The following is a 20699-nucleotide window of genomic DNA, read 5'->3' as shown; positions in this document are numbered from 1 at the left end:
CTAGCCCCCATGTCACCAGATATTACAGATCATGCTATCCACTTCCAAGAGATAGGCACATATGTCAAAGGAAATGGCAGCAGGCAAATTATAAATGGGAGCTAAAAAGTTAAAAGCATGGGAAAGCAGGACACAGAAAGACTAGTACCTCAAGAGGAAAACAGATTATCCCTTGAGAAGAACAACCAGGCTAGAAGAGCTGGTCTGGAACCTTCTCAGGCACTTCTGATTCTGCCAACAAACATTGCTGGATAAGAGAAAGTGTAAAACATTTAGATAGCAGACAAAAAGTCAGCACAAGCAACTCTGAAGAAATAAATTGTGTTCTAAGATTATTTTATATGTTACACTTGTTTGAAGTATGTTTTTTTATTTATTTAATTTTTTTTTCTTTCCCCCCTTGACAACCAGTGGCAGATTTAAGAGGGGAGTTAAAGATCCCCTTAACAATATTAGCAGCTAGGCTAAAATGTATTGCTTATGGTGATATGCAGAAAGTTGAATTTTGATCATGATCTGGCTGCAGCTGAATGTAGACTAAAACTTGAAATATTACCTTATCCACAAAGTCATTCCATACGTAATCTGCAGGCAAGCATCTCAACTATCCAGTATTTACCAGGAAGTAATGAATTTTATCTCAGAATAGTAAGGCACAAAAGTCTCAAATGACACCTTTAAATTGCATTTTGTTTATAGATGTTTGAATCATCCTCAAGCATTTGTCATCAGCCCACCCCTGTGGCCCATGGCATCTCTGATGTAGACATGATTGTGTCATTAGATCCATGACTGACTGTAAAAGACACATGCAGTGAATCATGAGGAGCAAGTTGCAACAATCAAGGTTTTTCATTTTTTTTACTTTACAACTGCCCATTGTTTTCCAAAGGAGAACATGATAAATCCTTAATTGTAGAAATCAGCTGAAAACTTATTTACAGTGTTTATTCAGAAACCTGCTTTGTGGGCTATAACAAAGAAATAACCCTCTGTTTAAATATATTCCTCAAAAGCAGTTCGCTATGCCTACAATAATTCTTCTGCAGCACTGATTAGCAATATCAATAGCCTGGTAAATACTTATTAACCTTTGAATGTATGTGATATGATCAAGCATTAAACAAAATGGAATTTCACTCAATGAAAGACACAACACTTGGAAGTATTAAAAAAATATGTTTTAATAAGTTTACTATTGTTTCTTCAAACGGAAAAACATTTTCCATTCGGAAAAACGAATAGTGGTACCAAAATTAAAAAACAAGAACGATGACAATGTCGAACCAAATGCTCAACGAATTTGACCCGACATTGTTGTCGCAACCACCACACGATAGCTGTATAGCAGCTTATGTAAATCAGACTCCTATATGACAAATCACTTTTTTGCAGGGGGGGCAAGCACCTCTTGCACCCCCCATGTGGGGAGTTGCACCCCACACCCCCTATTTATATATTCTAACTCCGAGATTGCACTGCAGTGGGGATGTGGATGAATTTCCACTCCCCACTACACTAAGATCTCTGTGCAGATAGTCGACGTACACTAGCAGTAGTGCATTCGCATAAGTGTAGTCGACTATCTGGTTCATAAATGTTTGTGCACTCGACATTCTGATTTTTGGCACATTGCAGCTGACAGAATGTTGTTTGCACAAACGTATATAAACTGTTTTAATATTATATTGGTGATGGTGTGTTTTTCTATATTTCAGAAAACAGAAAACTGATATGCACTTAAATGAGATAACTTTTCTATTTTCTGAACTTATTCAGCAAAACTGTTCACTTTCAAGATGTCATGATGAAAAATTCACAGACCTCTAGAAAAGACAAGGCTTCATTTCTGCCTTCACTGGAATAGGAGCATTGTCCACCTTTCAAATTATGGCATCTTCAACCCTTGTGAAAACATTCATCCAGTCCGACAAGAATGCTTCTCATTGCAGTGATAAAATGGATGAAGGCAGAAAGAATCAAACCCTGAACTACAGGAAGCAGCTCATTAACAGCACATACCATAAATCCTCTGCACTTCCATACTAGTGCATCATGTACTTTATGCTTCTTATTAACTCGCATCTTAGTGACAAACTGAAATAGTCTCTAGTATGAAATGGGATTTTGCAAGAATGATTTGCAATCCCTCCATTTTGGGTACTGGTTTGCAGTCTAACTCCACCAAGTCCCTGCCTAGCATGAATACACTGGAATGTGCAAATACTTGCACTGTTTTATAGAACATCTTCAAGTACTTACTTGGCTGAATTATGACTGGTGTCACTGCTCTAACAAGTGCGTTATGTCAGATCCCAGCCTCATTACCCCTTTATTATTATAAAATTTTCTTAAGTAGTTGCTATATATATATGTTTTATTATGGCAGTTTTTTTTTCCTGAAGCTAAAACTTTAGGTTATATAAACCTCATTCAGAGTTCAGCTAATAATGTCTGCAAATTCATCTACTTTTCTGCCTTACAGCACAAAACCCTGTACCTCCCTACAAAGGCAGACTGTCTTCCATTATGGCTCAAGCCATCTTACTTATGTCTGCCTTCATGTTTAAACAATGTATTGACAGTTATTCTCTCTCTGCTCCTTAGAAAGAAACAAAAATATCTTCCTTATTCTAAATCTGGGATGCAGAACACTAGACTGAATGTTGCTTGTGGTGATCGCCCTACTATTACTTGATTGCAAATATTCACTTCATATTTGCTGCATTTGGAGCTATTTGTTTGGTTTAGATCCCCTGGATTCACTAGTTTAGACTATGTGCAGCTCATTGATTCTGCTAGTTAGGTAGAGACATAAACCTGCTAATTTGCCACTGTTAAATGCCACTTTTGATTACTACTGTTGATGGACTGCTGCTTGTACTGATCATTTCATTTTCACAGAAATTGAAGCTATTGTTATCATTATTATTATTATTATTATTATTATTATTATTATTATTATTATTATCGACATTTGATTACTGGGCAAGTCCTACCCTCAGGTCAATTTATAACTGAGATCAATCAGTTTATAGCCAGCACAAAGCAATTAACACAGAGATGCAAGTAAATAGGTTTTCTGTCATGTCCTGAGACTAAATACCTGGCATATGCAGTATAGTCTACTAGTCAAGCAAAAGGAGGCAGAGGACAATTTAGTAAGGGGTCCTACCATTTCACAGAGCCTTTCAGTCATAGAGCAGGCATGTATTTAACTGGTTAAAGTTAATAAGAAGCAAGGTTCTTTTTAATAGATATGCTTACATTAAACACTGACAACATTTTCAGCAAACTTGTAGGTGCAGGGCCTTATGGCAGAGCTCCTGCGATATTGATGTCAGATGTACTGACCGTGGGCTGTGCTCTATGAAGAAAGATAGTTACATACTTTTTCTCAGTTACTGCACTTGAAACTAATTTCATCTAATTTAAAGTTGTTACTTTTTACTGATTACCTTACTGTTCCTATATATTGATATCACTTATACATTTTTTGCACTTATGAATGAATGTTACCACTATTATTTATTGTGAGATTGTTAAGACAACACTAAACATCCAAGGGTAAGGATTAACAAGAAACTCAACCTTTATTTGAAACAACAGCACACTCCAGCAAAAACCAAAGGATAGGACCAGGAACAAAGAAACGACCTGGAAGCTGACACCACAATTGTCGAAAATCCACAAGTTGGTCTTTATTGTAAAAACAAGTACAAAAATCACGTACCACAAGCGCTTTCGCTAGGATGTTCCTAGCTTTCTCAAGTTCATAAACCATTACAGAACATCAGCTTAAATAGCTACTTGCCATGAATTAAACAATTGTACACCAATTAAAAACTAATTGAAGACTAATTAATGCCATTCATTTTGTTAAAAGAGCTACCTGCTAAAAGGTATACTCAAACTCAAGTGTGTGCCACAACTCATTATATGCAATTAAAACCACTTGTTAAACAACAATATATTTCCTATTTGAACATTAAAAAAATATGTTAATATCTACTTAATTTTTGCAAGATAAAAAACTTTTCTTTTACTGAATACAGGACATTTTTTGCTTTACTCGTATTGCATTATCCAAACTTGGATAAAAATACATGCTTGTGAGTAAAGGTCACAAGGTGGACTTGCCAAAAGTGCCTAAAAAGTGGATGTGCAGATGAGAGAATAAATACAACCAGAGGGAAGGCAAAAGAAGGACAGAAGAAGAAAACATGAAAAAAGAAAAATAAACAGGGAAACATGCACATAGGCAAATGACCCATTGCCTAAGACTGTACATTCCCAAAAAAACAGAACTGTGTATAGAATGTAACACTGGCTGCCCATGATGGACTGTGCTATAATCTGGCCCTTCTTAATTTCAAAATGGGTTTTATACTAATGGTGTCATTTAGCCCGGGCCAACTAGCTGCATTTAATTTGAGCTGCCACACTAGCTCCCTATATTCCAGGGTGGCTTCCCAATCACCACCTCTGGAGTCCCTGCTTATCTGTTCAAGAATCATAAATTTGAAGTTATGATTCGGACATACAAGGGAGTGCTTGAAAAGGGCATTAGTTTCTTTATTTTTAGTTAACTCGTAGAAATGTTCATACATTCTCTTCTTAATTTCCCTTTCCGTCTTCCCTACGTAAAAACTTTTACAGAACATGCACACAGCCAAATAAACCACCCCTCTAGAATTGCATGTAAAATGCATGGGGGAATCCACCCTCATCCTTCTAGAAGGTAGATATATGCCTTTGCTGTTCAAAATTGCATGGCATTGTTGGCATGCTCCACATTTGAACGTACCAGGTTTTTTAGTTGTTACTGTTTTTACATTGTGTGCCCTTGAATTTCTTTCAAACATATCCTTCAAATTGACCCCCTTCTTTCTAATAAACTTCGGTCTATTTGGTAAAATGTTCTTGAATTCCTCTTGTGCCATTAAAAGTGGACAAAATTTTGTAATCGCTCTCTATATCCTCTGCCTGACTACAAAAAGTGTATATGAATTTAGGACCCATAAATTCATTGTTTTTTACATTGTTTTTTTCTCCTTCTCTGAGCAATTGCTCATTCACAAGCTGTTTACCTAATAATGGGGAATACAATGTACCTCTTTGCTATTCACTTTGTGTAGTGCTTGGAATAGATCTAAGGATAACCCCTTTCCAAGAACATTTTTGCAACGTCATCACCTCATTATAATAATCTTGCTCTGAACTGCACATTCTTGAAGCCCTAATCAACTGGCCTTTGAGAATCCCTTTTTTTGTGCAAAAGGGTGAGCACTTTGATAGTGCAAGAAAGAGTTTGAAAATGAGGGCTTACGGTAGATTTTAGATTGGAACATTTTATTACTGTAGTCCTTGTATAAATTCACATCCAAATAGTGCAATTCGTGCAGTGCTACTACATGAGTGAATTTCAAAAAATTAGTTGAGTTATTAATGTGGGTTAGAAATTCTGATAACAAGTCATGTGTTCCTCTCCACAGGATACAAATGTCGTCCAAAAACCTCCTGTAAAATAGCAAATGCTGGTTCCATGGGGGTATGAATACATATTCGTGTTCCCATCTATGAAGAATGATGTTAGCATAGATGGTAGCACACGGTGCCCCCATTGCTACCCCTTTGAGCTGTTTAAACATTTCACCTTTGAAAAATACAATGTTATTTTCTAGCACTATACTCATAAACTCAACAATCAAATTAATTAGATTAGGAGTAAGATTGGTTTCCTTCATAAAAAATTCACCGAACCATTGCAGCCCAGTATCATGAGGTATGCTAGGAAAAAGATCTTTTATGTCAATGGTTACCATCAGTAATTCTGATTCAAAGTTGTTACAGGGAACCCTTTGTAAAAATTCCCAAGAATCCCTGCACACGTATAAAACCCATTTTGAAATTAAGAATGGCCAGATTATAGCACAGTCCATCATGGGCAGCCAGTGTTACATTCTATACACAGTTCTGTTTTTTTGGGAATGTACAGTCTTAGGCAATGGGTCATTTGCCTATGTGCATGTTTCCCTGTTTATTTTTCTTTTTTCATGTTTTCTTCTTCTGTCCTTCTTTTGCCTTCCCTCTGGTTGTATTTATTCTCTCATCTGCACATCCACTTTTTAGGCACTTTTGGCAAGTCCACCTTGTGACCTTTACTCACAAGCATGTATTTTTATCCAAGTTTGGATAATGCAATACGAGTAAAGCAAAAAATGTCCTGTATTCAGTAAAAGAAAAGTTTTTTATCTTGCAAAAATTAAGTAGATATTAACATATTTTTTTAATGTTCAAATAGGAAATATATTGTTGTTTAACAAGTGGTTTTAATTGCATATAATGAGTTGTGGCACACACTTGAGTTTGAGTATACCTTTTAGCAGGTAGCTCTTTTAACAAAATGAATGGCATTAATTAGTCTTCAATTAGTTTTTAATTGGTGTACAATTGTTTAATTCATGGCAAGTAGCTATTTAAGCTGATGTTCTGTAATGGTTTATGAACTTGAGAAAGCTAGGAACATCCTAGCGAAAGCGCTTGTTGTACGTGATTTTTGTACTTGTTTTTACAATAAAGACCAACTTGTGGATTTTCGACAATTGTGGTGTCAGCTTCCAGGTCGTTTCTTTGTTCCTGGTCCTATCCTTTGGTTTTTGCTGGTTTGTTGAGTGCGCTATGGCTGCGGAAGCGGACACCTTCGATCCGGTGGAGACACCACGTATTTTGGGAAACACCGACTCCGATGCATCGGTAACCCGTGCGGAGTTCAATACTGTTTTGGCAGCTTTATCAGAGTTAACCAAGCTCCTGAAAGGAACTGAACCGGATGCGGATGTAGTAGTGTCAGGTCGGCAGCGCGCAGCACAAACTACTAGCAAGCCTGGAGGAGCTTGTGGAGGCGCCAGTGTTTCTGGGCTTGCAAACGGAATTACTGATAACTCGAATGTAAGGCAATTTGGGAATGAAGGGCCCGATCGAATTGAAAGGTCTAATAACATTGAGAGACACAATGGTTCCAGAGCAGAGAAAGGGCAGCAGCGTAAGGATTTTTGCTTTGAGAATTGGATGGAGCAACAATTTGCATTCACTAAAGGTACTGTTCACTCCAGTAAAACTGCTAGCATTGAACTTGAGCTTGAAGAGCTAAAAAAGAAGTTGTATGCTTTGAAAAATAACCAAATTGAAGTGAACTATTTGAAAGAGTGCGTGAATCAAAAACGCATTCCAAAAGGCTTGAGAATATTCAAGTTTCCTAATAATGTTCAAGCTGGAACACCTTATTATTTTAAATTGTGTGACATTTTCAATAGAGCAGGAATTGAAATGTTGACTGTTATGATTGAATAGTATGAAGTGAAGCAGAAAACGCTTACCAATGATTTGAATGCTTTAAATAACTGCATTGTTATTGATTCTAATTTTTTATCAATTAAATTTGATTATAGTAAAGCATTTGACGAGGTTGATGCATTTTGCAATAAGGTCATTAATAGAAAAATGCGTAAACTTGAAAGAGACTTGCATGAATATAGGGAGGGGGTGGCATATCCCCTGTTTAGGCAGCACAGTGCTGAAATTCAGAACACAAATAATGCAGAAAATTCAGCATCAAATAACTGGGGGGGGAGCCACCAAGGAGAAGTGAAAGACTGGCAAAAAAGGGTCTGTGCAGGATTTTCATCAACCTCCAGGCAGGAAAGTGGGGTGGAAGCAGAAACAGCAAGGACCACGTCATTGGAACACATAAGCTTGGCAATGGCCCCTGATATTTTAAATGTAAGAGAGGGGAACTTTTTAGCAATTGGCAACAATGCACTTCAAGAGGGGACTTGAGAAGGTTAATGAAACAATAGCAATCTCCAAACATGGAGCATGTACATTATACACAAAGTCCAGTTTCACCATTTACAATTATACGGAGACTGTAATCGATAACATTGCCTTTGACGTTTTTACAAAAGGCCTGCATTTTGTTCCATTAAAAAACTGCAATATACCCCTCACTTTAATAGATGTCAAGTTATTCACTAGAAGTCTCAATTTGCAGCTATTATTTAAACAGCAGACATGCGCAACCTCTGAGTTGGATAGGAAAAGTTTATTTAATCCCCCCATGCATTTGTCAATCAAACTTTTTGAACAGCTGGTGGAAGACGAGCTCAGGAGTTTAAAGCAAACTCATTCTGATAAGTTTAATTTCAAACAAGCAGAGTTTGATTTTGTTCAAATGTTAAAGAATGAGAATATAAGGGTTATGAAACCCGATAAAGGGGGGGGCATTGTCCTAATGTACGAGAATAATTATGATGATTATCTCTATCAAATGTTGCAGGACAGTAGTCAGTACATGGCAGTTTCTAGAAATGAAGTGCACATTTTTTGGTCTAAGATTAGGTATTCTCTGAATGACCACTTATAGCAAGGAGTCATTAATGAGAAATTGTTTAATTTTTTATTAGTCCCGAAACCTAGGTCTCCCATAATTTTTGGGATCCCTAAAACGCACAAAGGACTCGACCCTCTGCCATTTAGACCAATAGTGGCAGGTAGTGGAGGTATAACAGAGCCACTATCGAAATTCATTGAGCATGTAGCAAAAAGGTTCACACATTTACTAAGTTACGTGTGCAGGGATTCTTGGGAATTTTTACAAAGGGTTCCCTGTAACAACTTTGAATCAGAATTACTGATGGTAACCATTGAAAGATCTTTTTTCCTAGCATACCTCATGATACTGGGCTGCAAGGTTCGTTTTTATGAAGGAAACCAATCTTACTCCTAATCTAATTAATTTGATTGTTGAGTTTATGAGTACAGTGCTAGAAAATAACATTGTATTTTTCAAAGGTGAAATGTTTAAACAGCTGGGGCACCATACCATCTAACATCATTCTTCATAGATGGGAACACGAATATGTATTCATACCCCCATGGAACCAGCATTTGCTATTTTACAGGAGGTTTTTGGACGACATTTGTATCCTGTGGAGAGGAACACATGACTTGTTATCAGAATTTCTAACCCACATTAATAACTCAACTAATTTTTTGAAATTCACTCATGTAGTAGCACTGCACGAATTGCACTATTTGGATGTGAATTTATACAAGGACTACAGTAATAAAATGTTCCAATCTAAAATCTACCGTAAGCCCTCATTTTCAAACTCTTTCTTGCACTATCAAAGTGCTCACCCTTTTGCACAAAAAAAAAGGGATTCTCAAAGGCCAGTTGATTAGGGCTTCAAGAATGTGCAGTTCAGAGCAAGATTATTATAATGAGGTGATGACGTTGCAAAAAATGTTCTTGGAAAGGGGTTATCCTTTAGATCTATTCCAAGCACTACACAACGAAGTGAATAGCAAAAGAGGTACATTGTATTCCCCATTATTAGGTAAACAGCTTGTGAATGATCAATTGCTCAGAGAAGGAGAAAAAAACAATGTAAAAAACAATGAATTTATGGGTCCTAAATTCATATACACTTTTTGTAGTCAGGCAGAGGATATAGAGAGAACGATTACAAAATTTTGGCCACTTTTAATGGCACAAGAGGAATTCAAGAACATTTTACCAAATAGACCGAAGTTTATTAGAAAGAAGGGGGTCAATTTGAAGGATATGTTTGAAAGAAATTCAAGGGCACACAATGTAAAAACAGTAACAACTAAAAAACCTGGTACTTTCAAATGTGGAGCATGCCAACAATGCCATGCAATTTTGAACAGCAAAGGCATATATCTACCTTCTAGAAGGATGAGGTGGATTCCCCATGCATTTTACATGCGATTCTAGAGGGTGGTTTATTTGGCTGTGTGCATGTTCTGTAAAAGTTTTACGTAGGGAAGACGGAAAGGGAAATTAAGAAGAGAATGAACAAAAATAAAGAAACTAATGCCCTTTTCACACTCCTTGTATGTCCAAATCATAACTTTAAATTTATGATTCTTGAACAGATAAACAGGGACTCCAGAGGTGGTGATTGGGAAGCCACCCTGGAATATAGGGAGCTAGTGTGGCAGCTCAAATTAAATGCAGCTAGTTGGCCCGGGCTAAATGACACCATTAGTATAAAACCCATTTTGAAATTAAGAAGGGCCAGATTATAGCACAGTCCATCAAGGGCAGCCAGTGTTACATTCTATTCTGGGAATGTACAGTCTTAGGCAATGCCTATGTTTCTGTGCATGTTATTTTTCTTTTTTCATGTTTTCTTCTTCTGTCCTTCTTTTGCCTTCCCTCTGGTTGTATTTATTCTCTCATTTGCACATCCACTTTTTAGGCACTTTTGGCAAGTCCACCTTCACAAGCATGTATTTTTATCCAAGTTTGGATAATGCAATACGAGTAAAGCAAAAAATGTCCTGTATTCAGTAAAAGAAAAGTTTTTTATCTTGCAAAAATTAAGTAGATATTAACATATTTTTTTAATGTTCAAATAGGAAATATATTGTTGTTTAACAAGTGGTTTTAATTGCATATAATGAGTTGTGGCACACTTGAGTTTGAGTATTTAGCAGGTAGCTCTTTTAACAAAATGAATGGCATTAATTAGTCTTCAATTAGTTTTAATTAATTGTTTAATTCATGGCAAGTATTTAAGCTGATGTTCTGTAATGGTTTATGAACTTGAGAAAGCTAAAACAACAGCACACTCACATTTGCCCCAAGTACCCACAGTCAGGACACAACTCTAAGAGTCACAGTTGTGCAGCCTCTAAGCCCCTAAGTCCTACAGAGATTGCATCCATTAACAGTAATGTTTTGATAATAGATGACACTCCTGTCAATTATACAGGCACCAAGCACAAAAGGATGTTTAAGAATAGGGTGACAGCTGTTTTTTTTCAGGAATGAAGTCCCTGAATGCAACGTAGCCTCTTGGATTCCTCCACTCTTGCAAATATAGTTAGAGATGATTGAGCTTGCTATCCATGTGTCCAGTAAATGAAATACGCTGGTCTTGAGCAGTACTCTGTCATCACCCACAGTGATGCCAAAATTAAAAGACAAGATAACTGGCTTTAATAACCGACTATGTACCTAGCATCCTTCTACAGGGATCCAGTATGTGTCAGTTTGAGAATACATGGCTGGCAAATCTTCCTACTATGTCAGGGATGGTCTGCATGATTTTGATAAATATGTAAAACTTTTGGTGCCCCACAGCCAAAATTTATCTGCTGGACATTCCTGCTTAGTAAACAACACTTTAGAATGCATTAAGGAGGTTGAGCATTCAGGTGGCTCTGTATTAAGGTGGTTCTGCATTAGGGTGGCTCTGTATTAAGGTGGATCTAAAGGTAGATCTGCACTAAGGTGACTCTGTTTAATGCCATTAGTTTTAACAGACAAGGTTGAACTTCAGGTGCTTCTACAACCTGAGTATATTCATGTAGGTACAGGGACATGATTTCAGTACAATGAAAATAATCCCTCTGTTCCTCGGTTTAGTGTTTGTCATATCTTAAGAACTCTGGAAAATGGGAATATCAACATTTGTTATGGAGAACATCGCCGACAAATTTTACATGTGAATGCAAATCCTAATTCTTAAATATCCAGATCACTCTAATAAAGATTAAATGCAACTTCATTGCTAGCTATAAAGTACCTTCAATGTGTTCTTCACATCAAACAGCTGTCTTAAAGCCCTAGCTGAAATCCCCATTAATCCCAGCACCTTTCTACTGGGGGACTCCAGCTTTCCCTCAATACACTAGGTGACCAATGCTAAACATGCCAAAAACGTTCTTGACATTATACATGATAACTGCCTTGTATAAATTGTTAACCTTTAAAATAGGGGCCCAAATAATTTTTTCTTGTTATGATAAATATGGTCACTTCTTGAACACCTCCATATGCTTCACCCTCCATTGTTCAATTAGATAATAAATCATTGGCCTTTCCATATAAAAGTGATGGGCAATTCCCCTGCCAATTCCATTGGGGTTTAGATACTTCTCAAAATCAAATCTTCTTCAATTACTTAATGACCTATATAAATACTGGCATAATCGTAACTAAAGCTGCTGCCTATGTCTCTGACTTTGACACCTCATCAAAAGCTGTATTAATAGGGCAGATCCTATCTACATAAAATATAATGAAAAATTTAAAAGCAAAAATCTATACAAATAAACTATATAACAAGAGATACAAATGACTTAATTCTTATATGAAGTTTTATTCTACCCACCTTGAGAACACATTTAAGCAAAGTAGTAAAGACTAACCATTATGAAACTTAAAGGTGAAGATAAATGAAAATACCAACTAAAATTGACAATAACTTTAAACCTTTCCTTAACTATGGCAAACTAGCCTAAAATAATATATCTACTCTAACCCAAAGGAAATACACTAGCTGTGCAAATTTTATTCCCCCCACTTCATAGATTCCTATGATTAGCACTTCCCCTTCAAATGTAGCAAGAAGTTGCTACAGTTTAGACCACACAGGGAATACTACAAGCTCAGCTTTGCCTGCAAGTGCAATATCTCCATTTAAAAGCTGGTATGCACAAAACATGGAAGACCAACTGGGATTGGCAATTGTACCACCTAACACTTTGTGCCTGGAGCAGTTTTTCCCTTCTCTTCACCCTAGCTATGGCACTGCTCCTTCAACTTATTAATTTCTTTAAAAAGTTACTTAAGCAATGGATGGCAGTTATATAGTACATATAGCATATCTAGACAAAATGCTAATGAGAAAGTATGGATAAACTTGAATAGTAATCTGTTAACACATAAACATATGGATATGGCAGAAGGAGATGAAGTTAATGCACTATGGTTTGTGACTATTTATTTTTTATTTATTTTATTTATTTTATTTTACATTTGTTAACTGGGCTAGTCTGGCTGGATACATGTCCATTTTCAGCAGAGGCCCGAGGAGAAAAGCTCCACTATCATACTATAAACTTTACAGTTCAAAACAATCAATGAATCAAAAACAATCAAACAAAGACAAAAAGCAAACAACAATTAAATAAACAGTGTAAAATATGAAAGCAGATAAAGGAACGGTTATTATGTAGTTTAGAAAAATGCAGAGGTAGTATAGCAAGAGATAGCAGTGGAGAGGCAATATTAAAAAGAAATAATAGCTAGAGAGAGATTGTCATGGAAAGAGGAGGATATGAGAAAAAAAGTGACATATGGAGAGTTAGTAACAGAAATGAAGTATGCACAAAGTGGAAAAGTACAAGTTGTTCCTGGCACTAGTATTAAGGACATAGATTAGCATAGAAGTAGCCAGTAAGTGAGTAAGAGAAGAAAAGGTGACAAGAATGTAGTGATAAAACATGAAGTAGGAAGATATAGGAAGTGTGAAAAAAGAAGGAAGAGAAAAAAAGCAGGTTGGTCAGTAGAGGGAATCAATCAGAAGTTAAGAATAATCAGTAGAAGTGAAGAAGGAGGGGATTGGAAAGAAGTGAAATCTTTGCTGAGCTCAGTCAGGATTGGAGCATGGGCATAGCCAGTGATTTTGTAAATGATTTCTAATTTGTTTTTTGAAAAGGTGAGATGAGCCTAGGGAGGTCAGTTCTCTGGGAAGTTTATTCCAATATGATCCAACAGTGTTTGCAAATAAGGAGTCACCTGCTTTATTATGAGATTTAAGAGTAGTTACTAGAAGCTTGTTGGCTGAGCGAAGTGTAGTAAGATTTTTATAAGGTGTGATGAGGTTATTCAGTATGGGTGTATTGGAGGGGTAATGTAGAATTTTAAAAGTGATGACTAATTGCTGCAGGAGTATTAGGTTTGGAAGTTCTAGCCAGTTAAGTTTTTTTAAATTAAGACAGTGATGAGTACGGAATGGGGAGCCTGTGGCAAACCTGGCAATACTATGGTAGGCTGTATTATGTTTATGAAGGTTAGCTTTAGAAATGTTGATAAAAGATGGAGAGGCATACAGTAGTGTGGAGATGAGGTGAGTTTGGGCAAGAGACACTTGGGAGGTGGCAGTACCACTGGTAACATGTCAATAATAATTTTATATAAGGCAAGTTGTTGACAAACTTTGGTTCATAGTAACAGCAGATATGATTTGTTTTCAAATGTGGTCCAACTTGAAACAATAGACAAGGTTCAGAAATTAGGAACACAGAAGATTGTTTGGGTAAAATAAAATAACCAAATAAATAAATAAATGCATCAATGTGGATATTGCTCCACATGTCCATATTTCTGTAAAATATTTTCTCTTCTCTGAATACATATAAAACATTTGAGATTATGAGATGTATTAACTTTTATAATGATGGGTGATTTATTTGTCAATATGCATCCATGGCAAATTTTCTGAATGACAAACATGTCAGTTTAAAAAAATAATTTCTTTACAATTATCTGATTTCCTCTACATCAGTAAATGAATTGCTTCATTTAAATGTAAGTTCTTACATGAAAATGTTTTTACATTTGCTGTCATGATAATTAACTTTGGAACATTATATTCACTGTGGATAAATGAAGTGTTATAACCACTTAGTTTTTACAGAAATATGTGAGTTCAGTAGGAATACAGGCATTAATATTTATTGTCACTAGTTGGTAATGCTTCACTATAAGCTTTGCTGTTGCATACACCCACTGAAATAATGTTTACTTTTCATATTAATAGACTTTATTTATTCTATTTTTTCTTTACAAACATTTCTGAGAGACTGAAATGTATATATTTATAGTTCTGACAAGCTGAATATAATATATTACTAACACAAGACTTCTGTTGATATTTCATAACATATTAAAAGCTTTCTCTTAACTTTTGCTGCTTTTGACTATTTCCATGCATGTGGTTTGTTTGCGTTTATTCTTACTGCCCAATTGCTTAAGGAATGTTTTTCTGTTCTTATTGGGGTAAATGGTAGTGGTGCTGCAGTAGCGTTGTCGCCTCACAGCAAGACGTTGTCCCATTCGATTCTCAGCTAGAGCGTCTTCTGTGTGGAGGCATGCATGAATGGGCATGCCTTCGTTGAAGGTTGTGCATCAGGGCTGGTAACTCGGCATGTAAAAATCCACTACCAAACATTAGCAGACCGGAGTTCCGCTGTGGCGACCCCTAACTGGGATAAGCCAAAAGACACAACAACATTGGGGTACTATAGTTCTAACCTTCTGAACTCACACTTTTACAAACCAGTTCTTGTTCTGAGGTGATTGCTCTCAAAACAACACTGCCCCTTAATGCTTCATACTTCTTAAAGGCAGTTGAATTACAAATCAATTTTTTCTTGTTTGTTGTACAATTAAGATTAAAAGCAATATAAATATGGTATAGTGGCATAATAATACAGTATCTCTTCATAAAAGTGTAACTGTTTTGATGTGATTTACTTGTTTGTGCTTTAACCGTGCTACTCTATTGTACATTTTTATGTAAGCTCAACAACTATGCTGTTAATAATAGGTGTAAGACATCTAATTTTCACTGGTCATTGCAGGTTGTAGTGCGCTTAATGGATTCAGCTGGCTTTATGTGTCTGTATTCAGCTAATGTATGTATATTCATACTCTTTTTACTTACAAGTTACTGTTAAGACCTGATTTTCAGAGTAATGTTGAGGATATTATTTGACAGAGATGCTCATACATTTGGTAAGACAGATATGTCTGTTGAACTACTTTAGGGGTGAAGTCACCATTTCAAGTTAGCTTACTTAGCTTAGGACTAGAGCTGTTTTTATTTAGCAACAATGCAGTCACATAAACAGGTACTGGATGGGGACATGTCTAGTGCTTTACTTAAACTTTGCTTCAACATGATATCCTACAATTTAATGTTTACTTGAAAACAACACACCCAGATGTTGCACTCCAATGTACCTTTTTGGATTGCTGCTGTTGTGAATAAAAGTATTTTCCTGTTTGGATTACTAATATCCTTTAAATAGTCCACAAAAGAATATGTATCACATTATCACCAATGACATAGATTGATGGAAAACTTATTGACAAATCTCCCTGGAATTATTATTACTGAAAGTAAAATAATTTAAAAATGGTGATCAAAAATGTAAATGAATAAATTATATATCTGAGCAGCAACAAATACTAAAGAGTTAGATTTTATGTGGGGACTGTACCCTCACACCCCTGATGTGTGGGCTCCTCTTCCTTCATTCCCCTGGAACTTAAATAAATTAACTTCAGGGTCACACAACCATGGAGAGGGAAAAAGCACTGAATTGTATTACTGCCAACCTCCTGATGGTTTGACTAACATAATTCGACCATCTTCACCACATGGAATTTCCCATAAAACCTGGCAGTGATAAAAACATTCACCAATCAAACTAAAGGAACCCCTCCCAAACATGTCAGTTTTTCAGGTAAGCTTACAATGCATGGTGTCTTTGGTTTACAGCAATATTTGCACACTTTTTTAAAATATATAAACTAAACTATCTTGGATAGGTTTTACGTGAAATAGTGATGTTAGGCTTGGTTTCCAAATGATTGATATTGTCATTCTGTGCAAATAAATTCTTAAAATTAACTTGCTTCTTGTAATTGAACTGGGAAGCATCAATTACATTAAGTCATAATTAGCCAATACTATCTTTCAGTTGACAGTTATTATTTATTTTACATTTGTTAACCGTGTTAGTCCAGGTGAGCATTTGGCTCGTTTTCAGTTGAGACCTGGGGAGAAAAGTTCTACAGTGAGTTTTTAAATTTTACATACACACAGTTAAGAAATTATCATTTGCAACTAAACAAACAGTTAACAATTTAACATTTACAATAAATCATTCAGAAAACACTTGGGTACAGTGCCATTAAAGGAATAATGCATTCATAATTCCTGTTTGGTTATATACAGTATAAGTACAAAAGGAATAGAATGGGGACGAAGAGATTAAACAGTGAGATGGGGGTAGAAGTTTATTGTGATAGTCAGGGGAGGAGAGAAAAATGAGACAGAAGGAATAGAAGGGGAGGATATTTTGGGAGAACAGGGAAATTAGAATGAGAAGACTGATGGAGGGGAGGTATTAGAAGCTGGGGTAAGGTAGTTTCAGGGAGGATGACTACAGTGGCAGGACCATTTGTTCATTAGGTATCTCTGAGTGGCTAACTTTAAATACTTGGTATGGTCAAGGGACCTAATTTCTTGGGGTAGTTGGTTCTAAGTTGCAGCAGGGTTATAGTTATAGAGTAAGCATCCTGTTTTGGTTTTGGGTTTATAAATCTGTAGGAAGTCTTGATCTGAGCTATGTAGTGTCCTGTTTGGGGAATATTTAGATATAATAGATAGAAGGCTAGGACAGAAAAATGGTAGATAGATGATGGAGTGGATAATTTGTAGTTGATGTAGTAGGAACAAACAAATTAGTCCGAGCCAGTCCAATTGTTTAAGGGATAAGCAATGGTGTGATTTTTAGGTTTGGTTTGCAGTGAATCTGGCCACCTTATTATAGGTAGTTTCAAGTTTTGTAATGAGTGTGGTGTTAAGGTTTGTAAATAAATGACAGCTATAAAGAAGGGTGGGGAGAAGAAATGCATGGGAGCGAGTTATTCTGGCTGTGTTGATTAAATGTCTCTTGTTGTGATAAAGGAGTCCAAGTTTCTGGTGAGTTTCTGGTGAGTCTTTTTGATAGAATCGTTGACTTGGAGATAAAATTTAAGCTGATCGTCTATTATGACTCACAGCAGTTTAGTGCTGGGTTCAGCAGTAATGATAGTGTTACTGCTTGATAGGATGGAAAATGTAGGCTTGAGACTGATGAGGTTTTTGGGGAGGAAGAGTAGGAGCTTAGTTCTCTTAGGGTTTAGAATTAATTTGCTATCACAAAGCCATGTCTCTATGGTGTTGAATGATGCTTGGGTAGTAGAGTGGAGGTCAGATATATTCTTAATCCTGTTACTCCCTACACTTATATGCACACTAAAACTTTCTCTATTTGCTTGTTTACTGTTCTTAATTTTCCTAGTAAACCTCCTCTTAAAATAGGAAGAAAATGTTTTCCTTGTTTTTAATAATCTCACCACTAAATTGAACACCTTATCTGATTTTTATCTTCTACTGATGAACAATTTGGCAAGAAAATATATTTCATCCAAAAATTCCTTATCTTTTGAAGTTAAGTCAAGATACTCTTACTAGCTGTCCTTCAATAACATTTCATTTTGTGAAATAAGGGTGTCAACTACTTGCATGTACATAATTAACAGAATTTGGTTTGCAATAAATATTACTTTCAAATCCACATGCATTTGTCCTTGACATAATTCTGATATCTAAATGATTATCTTTGTAACCAACCTCCCCTACTGTGAATTTAAGAAATGCTGTACAATCATTGATACCTTGCAGAAATTATTTAAATCATTTTTTTAATTTCCTTTCCAAATGAAAATCAAACCATCAATGAAATGTTTGTGAAAAACAACACAGGTAAATGGATGTTTGTAGAAAAACAATGTTCCCAATGGGCCATTATTAGTTTAGCAAATAATGGGGCAGCAGTTTTTCCCATAGAAACATCACTTATTCACTGGTAAATATTGTCAAGCACAAAATTGTTATTTTTCAATAGTAGAGCCATTAAGATGCAAGGTGTACTGATGTTTAAGTTAGTGAAATAGGTGTATTTACTAAAAAATTCCCCTAAGCCAATCTAGTTCTTCATGAATGGGATATCAGTGTACTAAGAGATCATGCCTAACATAAAAAAATCATTGTGTAATTCCCTTTAATCTCAGATTTGTGGAGTAACTTGAACAAATGCCAGAAATCTTTTATATAAGACAAAGAATTTTGCACCATAGTATTTAAAATGCAATCTAAGTAAATACTAATATATATAACGGTGGTCTTATAACGACTTAGCTACTGTGGGATGGAATGGAGGTTTTTCATTGACCTTATAAATATTTTTGGGGCACCAAAAAGACTGTCTCAATCTAGGTTGTTCTACTATTAAACAATTGTAGAATTCTAAGTTGAGGTACGTTTGATGTAAAAGATCTAGTAAAACATTATTACTAAAACTGTATCTACATTGATGAGTTTCCATTATAACTTGTTAATAAAAGCACATTTCTGCCAACAGAATATTTATGTTTTCAACATAACCTTCTTGGTTCACTAAAATTAAACCACTGTCTTGTCTGCTTTCATCACATGCACTTTGTATGTTAAAGTAGTCAGTTCCTTAAATTCAAGGCTGACAAATTATAGTATCTATAATTACTCTTATTTTCTAACAAAGATCTTATATATTTTTCACAATGTTCTATAAAGGTATTTAAAGTGATTATGAAAGCAGGGTTCAAAGTATTTATTTTCTTGTGAAACACAATGTCAGTCTATACACTGACTTCACTAATATCATTGAGTATGTATTACAAACTTAACTTTTTGGGAAAAAATCTCAGTTCTAAGAAAGTTTCGACTAAATTTGCTCTTTTAGCTGGAATGAAAGACATACCTTTGGATAACAAATCAGTGAAATTCTCTATCAAAGAAGAGGAACTTAAATTAAAAATAAGAACTCTCATAGATTCGGCATACACCAGCATTTAAACAAGGAAATCAGGATGAAAATTAAATGTGCCAGTACTGAATATGCCAGATAAGTATAATTTTTTTTTGCATTGGACAATGAAAGCAAGTTTAAATGTGATAAAACAACTCAGCATTTCCAAGGTATTTGACAAAACAGGTAACTGCTGTATTCTTAAAAAGAATATGATTTTTCAACCAAGTTAGGATATTAGCAGTCATTACACTACCTATTGGTCTAAGATTTTTAATCCTTCTTCTTTCCAACTGTCATCTCTACAAGATTGGAAACCTTCCCCAATTATATTTCAAAGCCATCACTGAAAAAAGATATGATATTTTCTAAAAAGAAAACTCTGACACAAGCTACAAGCTCTCAATAAGCCTCTGGCACACAACTGTAAGCTGTTGGTTAAAACAAAAATCATCCCTTATAGTTTTAAAGTTGCCACTGTTATTCCCTAAGCTAAATTACCTTTCTCAGTCTGTACAAATGATTTTTCCCTATTCCTAACCTCTGTCCAATAGCTAAAATGCTTAAAAAACAGTACGTGATATTGAGAACCAACTAAAATATGGCATCTGTACAACTAGACTACATGATTTCTACCTAACTTTTTTCAACCCCCTTTATTAAATTATGAATTAAAACATAGGCAAACATATATTAACAGGAAAGAAAACATATGCAATAGTTATTAGATATATGTGGAAGCTTTAATTTAAATGCACATGTTTCTGGAAATATAATTTTTATCTAGTCTAGCCCATGTATTGTACCTTGGGGAATAATCTGCGAATTATGCCTACGTTCCTACCACTGAATTCAAATCTTCCATACCAAATATTTTCATGAATTTCTTCAGAAACATACACTCTTTTGTTATATTTCACTTTTAGGTCCCCCTGATACAGCCTCACTATTGCAAATAAAGTTCCAGTCCCCACCTATAAGTAATATTCGCTGATGAAAGTTAATTATTTCTCCCAAAATTTTCTTAAGCTCCATAATAACAGCTTTTGGGGGAATATAAATACATGCCAGCATAATCATCCTCCCTTGCCAATAGCCCCCTTCTACCACAAATCTATTTATTGTAGTTTTCTTTTTCTTCTGTTACCATTAGAGTCCCTCTAGCAATTAGTATAATTACTTCCCTTTTAATT

The 20699-nt window shown here is 35.5% G+C and overlaps 1 protein-coding gene across 1 annotated transcript in view; it reads right to left on the bottom strand.

Moving 5' to 3' along the window:
• Window positions 1-20699, bottom strand: part of LOC122796770 (CMRF35-like molecule 9) — a 456752-nt gene that overhangs the window by 146775 nt on the left and 289278 nt on the right. The window lies entirely within an intron of this gene.

This window comes from Protopterus annectens, chromosome 3.part0, assembly GCF_019279795.1.
Source record: "Protopterus annectens isolate FY-2018-M chromosome 3.part0, PAN1.0, whole genome shotgun sequence".
Lineage (NCBI taxonomy): Eukaryota > Metazoa > Chordata > Ceratodontiformes > Protopteridae > Protopterus > Protopterus annectens.
The sequence above is the reverse complement of the archived record's forward strand: the minus strand, read 5'-3'. Positions and strand labels throughout refer to the sequence as shown.